Below are 13,833 nucleotides of genomic sequence, written 5' to 3' on the forward strand. Positions count from 1 at the left end.
TTTTGTATCCCACTGATAGGCCGGATATGGATTCGGACCTGAACCAAAATCTAACTGGCTTGTTATTGTTGCCGAACCAACTCGTCCACCAAGTTTAGTCATAAATCCGTCCATAACTTTTTCAGATATCCTGCTATGTATCAGTTTTAGGCTTATGACTCAATGGTGAAGAATCACTTAAAAATTAAATAATTCTCATGTCCAAATCCATATTCAGATCTTCACCAAAATCGAAACGAACCGTCCTTGTCAGACACCCAATCGGTCCAACAAGTTTCGTCCAAATCCGTCCATAACTTTTTGAGATACCCTGCTATGTATCGTTAATGGTCATATCTCCCAATGGTGAAGAATCACTTAAAAATTATCTGATCCGAATCCATATTCAGATCTTCACCAAAATCGAATCAATTTTTATTTGTCAGATACCCAACCTCTCCGCCAAGTTTTGTTCTAATCCGTCTACAACTTTTTGAGATATCTTCTTCACAGACAAACAAACAGACAGACAAACAGATAGACAGGGGTGAAAACATAACCTGCATCCACCTTCGATGGCGGAGGTAACTAGAAAGTTCGTACAACACCTTACCCCCATTCTTGAGAAACAAGACATGGACTGGATGTACGAGTGGAAAATTTGATTAGTCGTAATGATGCAAAATGCTTTAAATATTTGTCAAAGTATTGCTAAACCGAAGGCTTTTGAAAGTGTCAATATGGTAATTTGCGTTCTACATTGTTCAAGTATTAACTAAATTGAAAGAAAATAAAGATTTCTAAGTTTGTGGAATTTTTTTTTTTTCAGGTTTACCGCCGTTGATGCAGCATCTTTTACACCACCCTATCTAACACGTTACATTAGTTATTTGTGCCTGTTTTTTTGCGTCCTTTATGACGTCATTAAAACAGTAAGTTTCCTGTTTGGAATGACTTTCAATTTTGTTTGACTGTCAGACAAATCCTATTTCACTCCTCTCTGTGCATGCGCGATCGGGACAAATTGAGAGACAAAATACGGCTAAACTACAGGTTAGTTTTCCGATTTGCGTTCAAAATACAACATTCAATTGAAATCAAGTTGTTCCTCGATCATAAACTGACGTTTGTTGACAGACAGACAGACAAAGTGAATCAACTGCTTAACCCTGCTCTTTGCTTCGTGCTCAAGGGGTAACTACAGTAATCATGTTGGAAAATTGAAGAGATTGAAATGTTTCAATTAGAAACGACTTAAGGCCAGGCTGCATTGCATCATGACATCTCTCCATTATCTTACTATAATGCACCAATTAATGTCCGTCCGTCCGTTCGAAGGTACCGCAAAAACGGCTCAACCGATCGCAACGATATTTTGGGTGGGTATTCCTGGGACCCCTGGGAGTAAAATAGGCTATATTGTTTTTCAAATTTTTCCAATTTTCCAGTTTTTCCAAACACGATGGAATAATATTTACCGATATGAACAGTGATGTGGCTTTTGTTGAAATTCTACAAATACTGTTTATTCTACGTACTGGGAGAGAGTAGATCGACTCCTGACGAACTCTTCCTATATCGGCGCCCGCGGAACTACGTAACTTCCGGTTAGTGCACCATTCGCGACAACAGTCACGTGATTGGATACGTTGAAAACAAACCACAAAAGGGCACGTGTTACAGCTTACTTCCGGTAGTCTCACCCTCACCTATAAACGTGCGGCTCCGAAGTAACATGGCAGCGTTTGCAAAGCGTCTGAGAAACAGGTGTAGCGGCCGCTTCCGTGTTACAGATTCGGCGCGCGCTCTTCACACATAAACGTGCGACTGAGAAAGACGTGTAGCGGCCACTTCCGTTTTGCAGATTCGTCACGCGTTCTTCCGCATCTCAACGGTTCTGTTGTCATTGTCGTCGTTCATCACAAAATACAACTGAATGCAAGTACACGAAAAAAACGAAATACAGTTTACCTGAAGAGATATGTTTTTAACGCACACGAAAGCAATATGACGTCATTAACCGCCATGAAAATCCGCGAAGTATTTTACGGTTGTGGCGGACACGATGGCTCGCTGGCGCAGAGACATAATTCCGCGCACCAGCGGGTGGCAGCCACGCCCCAGGTAGGGCATGGCCTGGAGATATATATGCGGGCTCGCTGCCGCACGCAAGTTAGTGCGGATGAGTGAGCATGTAATAAAGAGCTCGATAATAACCAAAGCGTTGTGGCCTACCCTTTGTTCAACGTGTGTGCTCCCGCACCACATTGGTGACCTCCGACTGGTTCAACCATAGTTGAACCCCCGAACGCGCAATGGGCATCAACGCGGTCGCGATCAAGCTACCGGAGTTCTGGGAAGCGCAGGCCTACACCTGGTTTTTTCAAGCCGAGGCCCAATTCCAGCTCCGGGGCGTCACGGCGGATGACACGAGGTACTTCTCCGTGGTCGCTGCCCTTGGCCCCGGCACGGCCGCGTGCGTCGTGTCCTTCCTCCGGCACCCGCCGGACGAGGGCAAGTACGCGGCGCTCAAGCAGCTGCTCCTCGATACGTTTGGCCTCCCAGAGGCCAACCACGCCGACCGTCTTTTGGACCTTCCCGCCCTCGGTGACACACGCCCATCCGCCCGCATGGATTACATGCTATCCCTGCTCGGCGACGGCCGCGCGGATTTCCTGTTCCGTGCTCTCTTCCTCCGCACGCTGCCTGTACAGGTACGGCTCGCGTTGGCCAGGTCGACCATTACGGAACCGCGGGCCCTGGCCAGGGAGGCGGACAAGTACTTCGCAGCCCACGACGCGCGGCCGGCATATAGCACGACCGTCGTGGGTCCCGGCGCCACGCACGGCGCGTGTGGTTCGGATCCTTCCGAGCACGGCATAGGTTTGGCGGATCGCCACGTGGCATGGCGTGCGGTTCCTTCCGAGCGCGGCGCAGGTTTGGCGGATCCGTGCGTGGCCGCCGCCACGCCCCGCCCACCACCGTCGTCGCAACCGGCATGGCAACCACCACCAGGCCAGACCTGGTGCAGTTTCCATGCCAGGTTCGGCCACAAGTCCAGGTCCTGTCGCCCGCCTTGTACTTTTGGCAGGTTGGGAAACGACCAGGCCGGCGCTCGCTTCCTGCCATGAGGCGTCGGCCATACTGGCAGCCTGTTGTTCATAACGTACACCTCCTCGGGTCGTCGCTTCCTGTGCGACACGGGAGCGCAGGTGAGCGTCCTCCCTGCTTCCTCGTACGACCGGCAAGCTGCGGGCCGGGGCCCCGTTTTGCTTGCCGCCAACAGCACGCCCATCCGCACGTCGGGAAGCGTTGCCTCTCGCTGCGGTTTGGGGGGCAGCGCTTTCAGTGGTCGTTCATTACCGCTGGTGTCCCCATGGGCCTACTCGGAGCGGACTTCCTCTGTGCGCATGGGCTGCTGGTGGACGTGAGGCACAGATGCCTTGTCCAGGCCGAAACCTTCAGCTCGCTCGCTTGCATGCTGAGCAGTTCGTTGAGCTGCTCCCTGGGCGGCTCACCGAGCGGCTCGCCAAGCGGCTTGCTGTGCGGTTCGGTTCCGGCAAGGTTGGTCTGCACGCTTCCGGCAGCGGATGAGTTCACCTGCCTCCTCGCCAGTTTCCCGGCCCTCACGCGGCCCACTTTCTCGGCGGTGGCCGTCAAGCACGGGGTGGAGCATCACATCCCCACCGTCGGGCCGCCGGTCTACGCCCGGGCGCGCCGCCTTGACCCGGCGAAGCTCGCCGTGGCGCAGGGGGAGTTCGCCACGCTGGAGCGACTGGGCATCGTCCGGCGCTCCAACAGCGCGTGGGCATCGCCGCTGCACATCGTGCCCAAGCCCAGAGGCAGGTGGCGGCCGTGCGACGACTACCGCCGCCTCAACGATGCTACCACCCCCGACCGCTACCCGGTCCCTCACATCCAAGACTTTTCCGCCCAGTTGGCGAACATGTCCCTCTTCTCCAAGGTGGACCTCATCCGCGGATACCACCAGGTCCCCGTCAGGCCAGAGGACATACCGAAGACGGCCCTCATTACACCATTCGGCCTCTTCGAGTTTCTGCGGATGCCCTTCGGGTTGAAGAATGCGGCCCAGGCGTTTCAGCGGCTGATGGACAGCATCTTGCGTGACTTGGATTTCGTTTACGTCTACCTGGACGACATCCTCGTCGCAAGCGCGTCCCGTGAGGAGCACCTCCGCCATCTCTGCACGCTCTTCGAATGCCTGGACCGGCATGGCCTGATCGTCAACCCCACGAAGTGCCGGTTCGGCGTCACCGAGATCGACTTTTTGGGGCACCGCGTCACCAGGCACGGGGCCATCCCCTTGCCGGCCAAGGTGGAGGCGGTCAGGGGTTTTCCGCACTCCCACACCATCAAGGGGCTCCAGGAGTTCCTGGGCATGGTGAACTTCTATCACTGTTTCCTGCCCCGCTTCGCCCAGCTCCTGCGCCCCCTGCACGAGGCCCTCCGGGGGAAGACGCGCAAAGGCGACGTTGCCTGGACCGAGCCGATGGACGCGGCGTTCGCGGGCGCGAAGCTTGCCTTGGTTAACGCCACCATGCTCGCACACCCGGCGCCCGATGCACCGATCGCCCTCACCACCGACACGTCGGACTACACGGTGGGCGCGGTGCACGAGCAATGGGTGAAGGGGGCTTGGCAGCCGCTGGCGTTCTTTAGCCGGCAGCTCCACCCGCACGAACGGCGGTACAGTACCTTCGACCGCGAACTGCTCGGGCTCCACCTGGTGGTCCGGCACTTCCGCCATCTGCTCGAGGGCCGCCCGTTCGCGGCCTTCGTCGACCATAAGCCCCTGGTTTTCGCGATGGCCAAGGTCGCCGAGCCGTGGTCGGCCCGGCAGCAGCGTCACCTCTCGGCCGTGTCCGAGTACACGACGGACATCCGGCACGTCGCGGGGAAGGACAACCCAGTGGCGGATTGCCTTTCCCGGTCCCTCGCCCACGCGGTCCACCTCGGGATTGACTATGCCCGGATGGCGGCGGACCAGTCCGCCGACCCCGCCGTCCAGGCTTTTCGGACCGCCGTCATGGGCCTCCGCGTCGCCGAGGTACCGTTCGACGGTGCGGGCGCGGCCCTCTTGTGCGACGTCTCCCTCGGCCGGCCTCGCCCCATCGTGCCCGCTGGCTGGCAGCGCCGCGTTTTTGACGCCATCCACGGCCTGTCCCACCCGGGCACGAAGGCCTCCCAAAAGCTGGTCGCCGACAAGTTCGTCTGGCATGGCCTCCGGAAGGCCGTCCGCGATTGGGCCAGGACGTGCCTCGCGTGCCAGCGCGCGAAGGTCCACCGCCACAACCGGGCCCCGCTGGCCCCGTTTACGGTGCCCGAACGTCGGTTCGACCACGTTCACGTGGACTTGGTGGGACCTCTGCCCCCCTCGCGGGGTTTCACCCACATCCTCACCATGATGGACCGCACCACCCGGTGGCCGGAGGCCGTGCCTTTGGCAGCAACGACGGCGGCGGACGTCGCGCAGGCGTTCATCACCACTTGGGTTGCCCGTTTCGGCACCCCCTCGGACATCTCGTCCGACCACGGCCCCAAGTTCACCTCGGAGCTCTGGGGGGCAGTGGCGTGGGGACTCGGCGTCCAGCTGCATCGCACCACGGCCTACCACCCACAGGCCAACGGCCTGTGCGAGCGTTTCCATCGCGCCATGAAGGCCGTGCTCCGGGCCAGCCTCCGAGACGGCGGCTGGGTCGACAGGCTCCCCTGGGTCCTGCTTGGCCTCAGGACGGCGCCCAAGGACGACCTGCGTGCATCCGCGGCGGAGCTGGTCTTCGGACAACTGCTGCGGGTGCCGGGCGAGTTCCTCCCCGACTCCACAGCACCATGGTCCGTGGCGCAGCAGCGCTCCGCCCTGCAGGAGACCGCCCGGAGGTTCGCCCCGGTGCCGACGGCGCACCACGGTTGCCCGCCAACACACGTCGCCCCGGAGCTTCGCACGGCGGAGTACGTTTTCGTCCGCCACGACGCCCACCGGACACCGCTGCGGCCCCCGTACGACGGGCCCTTCCGCGTGCTGGAGACAGGGGCGAAGCATTTCACCCTGGACATCGGCGGTGCTCCGGACCACGTCTCTCTGGACCGCCTCAAGCCGGCCCACCTCGACTTGGACCACCCCCCCCCCCCCCGCCAGCGGCTCTGCCCCCGCGTCGGGGCCGCCCCCCGGCGGGCGGACCCCCGGCTCCGCCCAACCCTGCCGTCACGCCACCCCCCTGTCCTGCACCCATCCCAGATGCCGCCGGAGGCATCCCCGATGGCATCCTGGCATCCCAGACGCCGCCAGCCGCCCGTGGGCGCTTCGGCCGGGTCATCTGGTTGCCCCGCAAGCTGACCCTTCAGGTGCGCGGGAATTCTGGGGGGGCGCGTGTGGCGGACATGATGGCTCGCTGGCGCAGAGACATAATTCCGCGAACCAGCGGGTGGCGGCCACGCCCCAGGTAGGGCGTGGCCTGGAGATATTACGCGGGCTCGCTGCCGCGCGCAAGTTAGTGCGGATGAGTGAGCATGTAATAAAGAGCTCGATAATAACCAAAGCGTTGTGGCCTACCCTTTGTTCAACGTGTGTGCTCCCGCACCACACGGTATTAAAACTGAGCAGCTCTTTACCTATTTAGGGCCAAATAAAAAACGCCAGTTGATTGTCCGGTTTAAAAAAAAAAAGAGGATGAGGCCCTTTTAATTCAATCTTTTTTCAAAATGGGCGCCATGTACTGTTTAGATTTTGATGATTTGCGTGTGATATGATTTAACGGATGTTTTATATGAATCGTTTAAAATAAAAAAGCCTTCAATTTCTGATATTTTGCCTTTTCATTTGGGCCTCCCAATTGAAGCCCCGCCCATAGGGCGGGTACCGTTACTAGTTTAAACAGAGGAAGGAAACAGACATGCAGGTATTTCAATATAACCACCTTTAGAGGCCATTTTTCCCCGCAAGCGGGGGTTGGCCTTTTTCGGGAACCATGGTTGTTGTTGTTTTTCGGTCCCCTTTTTGAAGCAATGTTTTACGGCCGGATGCCCTTCCTGACGCTAACCCTTTTTGCCGCCTTTAACGACAATCAGGGAATTACCAGTGAACTGGTCCTCAATTAGCCGACCTCGGAAGGATGACAGGCTGAGTCAACCCCCCTGGCGTTAATTCAGCGATCGACCGGGATTCGAACCCAGGATCCTAGGATCCTAAGCTGACACCCTAGCCGCTAGCATGCAGGTATTTCAATATGACATGGAAATCACAGGTAGCCTTTATGTATTTATTTATTTTTGTATACAAGGTCGAGGCTCGTGTAAGAGCTAACATTGATCACAAAAAAGACAAACTGACACATAAAACAAATGATAACGGGAGCGGGAGAACAAGATGAAGAGCAGGGACATCGGGAGATCTGTGGGAGGGAGAGGGCTTGGGGGAGAGGAGGCATGGGGAAGGGGGAGGAGGGGGGGGGGGGCCTTATCAGGAATCCTTACAATAAAAGCTATCGAAGACCGAGCAGCAAAAGGCAATGAAAATGAATGACATCTAAACCTCAATGTCCATTTTAAAAAGAGCTGCTAGTAGCAGGAAGTAGCAGGAAGAGATCATAAGGAGCAGTATAACATCAAGATAGGTAGGGTGGCCGTGGAACAAGTAGCCAGATTCAGATAATTCAGTGCAGTGGAAAGCACCACTTCATGAGACTGCACCTCGGAAATGTCTAATCAAAGACATCAAATGGTGAAGAAATGGATGATTGATCTGAGTGACGTCATGAACAACCGAAGCATAACAGCAACGTTGAAAGTGACACGAGTGCGAACACTCATGTGACGTGTCGTCCGATATGTTGCCAAAAGCTGGAGCTTGAATAAAGCTGATAGGGATGGGGTACTTGCTGCAAATACGTGGTTAGAGTGAAGAATGCTCAAGATCAGCTGGTAGGTTAAGGGAACAAATGAAAGCATTTGCAGTGAGCTTGGTGCTTGCAGGTAACTCCTGGGTCAAGTCATGGGAATGTATCCAGAGGACATGAAAGCTCACTAACATTTCAGCCAACAGAAAGCAAGCAGAAGGAAAGAGGAATAAAGGAAGGCAAAAGGAAACTGTTTTTAGAATCTCAGAACAGTCCAAGCATCTCACACAAGACAGAATACCTTGTAGAAAGGTCGTTTGAAGATTTGGCAATGTGGTAACCGATCATCAGACATCATAGTGGAAGAAATAAGATTCAAGGATGTCCAATTTTGGACTTGGTATGTACTTGACTTGGTACAAAAATCAGCTAATTGAATAAAACATGAAAAGTCAAGCATATATTTATGGGATCATATTTTCACTATGTATGCGCATGGAGGAGCAGAGGCGAATACATTACAATTGAGAAAACAAAAGTAGGAGAAAGGCAGAAGAGAGAGGCATTTGGAGAAAAGGGAAATGAGTTTGGGTGGTGGTGGTTAGAGGAGAGGGACACGAGGCACACTTAGAGAAAGGGAGAATAAATAATAGATAGATGACCCCTTTACATTTGGAAAGTACCATGATGGCATGGATTATGGCAAAACAACAATCCTCTCTGATTAAGTGCTACATTTACCAAGAGTTGGATGTGATTAAGATAAGTGATTCGGTATTTGTCTCCCAAAGCGATATACACAGTATCAACCTTTTTACAGGAAGGATATAGGATGTGCTGGGGTGTGAAGTAAAATACTAAAGTTAAAATGAAACGAAAGAAGTTTTAAAACGTACTTTTTCTGGTGGCCAGTTGGGATCCATAGCATTGCGAGAGATCTCCCAAAAGTTGGTACCACGGAAAGCTACCGCAGTGGATCTGCAATGAATACTTGCATTTGTAAGAGTTTGTACCAATATCAACCAATGTTGCATCGTCTGTGCCTGTAGACAACACAAGACGGTTGATGCAAATTTGCTGCACGAGCGTCCACATTTAATGGCTGAAGAGCATCATTATAGCAAGGGTGTAAAGTACCGGTGTTTGGTTTTCCATCAACCCAGTACCTTGCCATTAGCATGGCTTGACTCAGTGATGAGAGAAAGAGGGTGAGAAAGAGGAGAGACAAACAATATCAGGAATGAGCAAAGACAATGAATTACATCACAGAGAAGTGCGCAAGCTTTACATTTAAATCATCAGTCTTGAATACTTGTTTCTCCACATGTGTGTGTATGTATATATATATGTTGGAACCCATCTGTGGATCGGTCCCATCGGCCGATGGGTCTGACCCATCTGTGGATGCACGAGAAATGACAATGCAGACCCATCGGCCGATGGGTCTGCGCCATCTGCGGATGTGTTGTTCACCTTGAAGGAATGTGTTGACAGAATGGTGCTCTTCAATCAGGTACACAGTCATTGGAATTACATGTGGTAGGAATTTAACAGAGATGATTTTAAAATGTTTTATTATCTATTTCTACCCATCTATTTATACATTTTGTAATTAACAGATACATGGCAGTTTTAGTAAAGCTTTACATAACATACTCAACATTCATACAAAACATTAGGTGTTCTTCTGATAATGGCGGAGGGGAATGGTGGCAGGGTAGAGAGTGGCAGGTGCTGATGAAGGTGATGGCGAGGGTAAATGTAGTTTTGGTGGCAAGGATCCTGACCTTCCAACAGGGTTGGCGCAACATGCATACACATTCCTTCAAGGTGAACAACACATCCGCAGATGGCGCCGACCCATCGGCCGATGGGTCTGCATTGTCATTTCTCATGCATCCACAGATGGGTCAGACCCATCGGCCGATGGGACCGATCCACAGATGGGTTCCAACATATATACTGTATATACATATTGTTGCGGTTTTGTGTTTTTATAATAAAGGTTAATTTCCCCTCCTAGTTTAGTTACACTACAACATGTAGCCTCGTTTAAGCTCAGTTATTTCTTAGTAAATGTAAGCGTAGACCTTTCCTGTGTTAGTTTTGCGTTGAGTAGGATAATGAGAATTAGGTCCCTTTACGATGCCTCGATGCTTTTGGTTTTGGCGCGAAATACCACGAGGCAGGCCTGAACAAGTCGACAAAGCGCGAAGGAAGGCGGAGGCGGAGCCAACGGTAAGCGCGAGCCGCCAATCAGGGCTCAAGGGGAGTGACTTACCACTGCGGCAAAAGGCGGGGTTTGGAACATTCGATTCGGGCTAGGACGGGGCGATATAACCCTGTACCCAGAGCCCCCCGCCTGAGTCAGTTATGAGATGAGCGCTGGGCGAGTTGAGTTCAGTTATGAGAGTGCGGGGTGTTCAGTTGAGCTGGAGTCAGATCCCCGAGGAGTGCTGATGAGTTGCGCTGTGTCAGTTATGAGAGTGAAAGCACTGAGTTCAGTTATGAGAGTGCGGGGTGTTCAGCTGAGCTGGAGTCAGATCCCCGAGGAGTGCAGACGAGTTGCGCTGTATCAGTTACGAGAGGGAAAGCGCTCAGTTGTATTAATCGCGGCTGTGAAGAGAGACCCGTGCCGGGCCACAGACGTGCATATTACCTCCTGCCTGCCTTTGCCGAGATACGTGCGGTGACCGCCAGAGGGCCACGCCGGGTGAGCTGTTCCTGGAGCGACCAAAGCAGGTGCGTTCGGCACGTAGACATTCTTCCTTCATCTCCCTGTGTGTGTAAGTGGGCCGATTGTCTGGGGAAATAAGTAAGACTGCCCTGTGTCTCTTATTCTGCCAAACCATTGTACATTGTGTAAATAATAATTAAATCGTGTTATTCCTTTGATTCGACCGCTTTTGTCTCTCCATCATTGGCTTAGCATGGTACGAATTAGATCGCTCTGATCGGGTTCCATAAGAAAGGTAACAGCATGGGTCACGTGGTACGCCATCCGCTCGGGCGTACGCAATTACACGTGGTTCATGCGAGACTCGATCCCCGCTTCCGCTGCGGCGTGGGTACTCAAGGTACGTGCGAAATTGTCCCGAGTCCCTTTTCCACGTCTGCCCGGAAGTGGCGACTCAGTCTCGCGGTTCAAAGACCCAAAGAGAAAAAGCAGCTGAACCTCTCCTTTGTAAGGGAACGGGCTTCGGAAAACCGCAACAATATATATATATCTATATATATATCTATATACAGACTTGGCATTTAATATGGAATTTTTTTTTTTCTTGACTTGGGTTTACTTTCTGAACTCGGTATATCAATCTGGTGAGTTTCTTTTACGCTTCGGTGATTTATTTGTTAAAAGAACCATGTCACTGATTGTCTGTCGCAGCAAGAAGTCAATGACAGGATTATATCACAGGTGGCGTGACAAAATGTACGGGCAGGTACATTTGACGATTGACTTCACAATCGGGTATATAAGGGTTGTTGCATTCTGTATTAGTGGAAAACAAATGCTGCATGTCTACAAAAGTTATTGCCGCTTCCCCTGGAGATGGTCCGTCAACTCGACAATGCTGTTTGTCATTTAGTGGTGGCTTTACGAAATTCCGGCATGAAACAGCATGCTATTGCTCGGCAGTATGGCATCACTCAAGGTCAGGTGTCAAAGATCCTGAAACGAAATGCTCAGTGGGGTGTCCCTCCTCCAATACCGAGGTCAGGACGTCCCCGCAGAACCACAAGGAGGAATGATCGCCAGCTGCACCGGTTAGTCCGCAATGGCCGTACCAAGTCAGCTAATCGGCTTAGGGCTGAGTGGCAGCAACTGACAAATGTGCCTGTATCCAGAAGGCTAGTCAACCAACGACTGGTTCAAGCAGGCTATCGTGCCAGGCGTCCCCTGAGAAAGCCACGTCTGACCAGACAACACCACCAGCGCCGATTGCAGTGGGCCAGAGAGCACCATCAATGGCAGCCAGGACACTGGAATCACGTGATCTTCAGTGACAATTCTAGATTTCTGGGTCTATCGTCAATAGGGCCGCGTCCGAGTGCACAGACAAGTGCATGAAGCCTACAACGAAGATTGTATAGTGCCAAGAGTCCAAGCTGGAGGTGGTGGGGTGACCGTTTGGGCTGATTTTCATGCAGTGGGCAAAACTGATCTGGTTGTTCTGAATGGAAACCTGAACCAGTTCAAGCACAGGGCCATTCTGGAAGAAACATTGCTTCCATTTGTTCGTGCAGCCTTTCGAGGCAACTTTGTCTTCCAAGATGACAATGGACAGCCTCATCGTGCTTGCATGATCCAGCACTTTCTTGCTGACCGTGGTGTAGAGCATATGGAGTGGCCTGCCATGTCCCCGGATATGAATCCGATAGAGAACTTGTGGGCAGAATTAACGCTTCAAATCGACAACTTGGACCAGCAGCCGACCTCTGTGTGTGAAATGCAGCAGGCTATTGTCACTGCATGGCAAGCGATTCCTGTCCAAACCTTGGCAAATCTCGTGAACAGCATGCCTCGACGTGTACGTGCTCTCCTGAATGCTCGTGGGGGTTACACGAAGTACTGAACTGTAATTTTACTATCCATAATCCCAGTTGTAATTGAACTTTTGTTTTTGTTAAAAAATTTTTTGGCTCATGTGCAAAATAAAGAGATACTTCTGGCAAACATACAGAAGTTTAACACAGTACTGTCCGTGGATTGAGTTCGATATCAATTTACATCACTTTCAAGGATCAATTTATTTGCTTCGAAATGTCAAATGTGGTTTTTGTTTCTTTTAAAGGTCACATTAACAAAATCTAGAATAATTTCAACATAATTCCAATGAACTTTTGGTTCTAAGTCATCTTGAAAAGTAAGTTCACCCCCACAAAAAAAATATTCCATATTAAATGCCAAGTCTGTATATATATATATATATATAGATATATATATATATATATATATATATATATATATATATATATATATATATATATATATATATATCTATATCTATATATATATATATATATATATATATATATATATATATATATATATATATATATATATATAGATATATATATATATATATAGATATATATACACACGCATATATATATACAGTCACGTGAAAAAGTAAGTACACCCCATGTAAAGTTTTGACTTTTTCAACATATTTCAACATACAGCTATTTGATCTTTATTTCAACAATATTGATAGATAAAGGTGGTATAATAGATATAATACAGACATAACAAATATCCTGAAACATTTACATTTTGTAGTCCATTGTATAATTTAAATAAACATAAATGCAAATTTCGCATGTGGAAAAAGTAAGTACACCCATGGCTCTAATAGGTGGTATCGCCCCCTTTGGCAGAAACAACCTCAAGTAGGCGTTTCTTATAACTGTCTACCAGTCTCTGACATCGACTGGGAGAAATTTTTGCCCACTCCTCCATGCAGAATTATTCCAGCTGTGTGATGTTTGAGGGGTTTCTTGCATGCACAGCTCGTTTCAAATCCCCCCACAACATCTCGATGGGATTTCGATCTGGGCTTTGATTTGGCCATTCCACAACCCTCCATTTCTTTCTTTTCAGCCATTCCTTGGTGGACTTACTGGTATGTTTAGGGTCATTGTCATGTTGCAAGGTCCACCTTCGGTTGAGCTTCAGCTCTCCGACAGATGGCCTCACATTATCCTCAAGCACCCTCTGGTACAATGAGGAATTCATAGTGGATTCTATGATGGTGAGCTGCCCAGGCCCTGATGCAGCAAAGCTGCCCCAAACCATAATATTTCCACCACCATGTTTTACAGTTGGTATCAGGTTCTTGTGGTCAAATGCTGTCTTTGGTTTTCAACAAACATGTCTTCTGGTACTGTGGCCAAATAGCTCTACCTTTGATTCATCTGTGCAGAGCACATTGTTCCATAAGTGCTGGTCTTTGCCTAGGTGTTCATTGGCAAACTTTAGTCTTGCCCTGATGTTCTT

The sequence above is a fragment of the Myxine glutinosa genome, chromosome 2 (assembly GCF_964187855.1).
Source record: "Myxine glutinosa chromosome 2, kmMyxGlut1.1, whole genome shotgun sequence".
NCBI lineage: Eukaryota > Metazoa > Chordata > Myxini > Myxiniformes > Myxinidae > Myxine > Myxine glutinosa.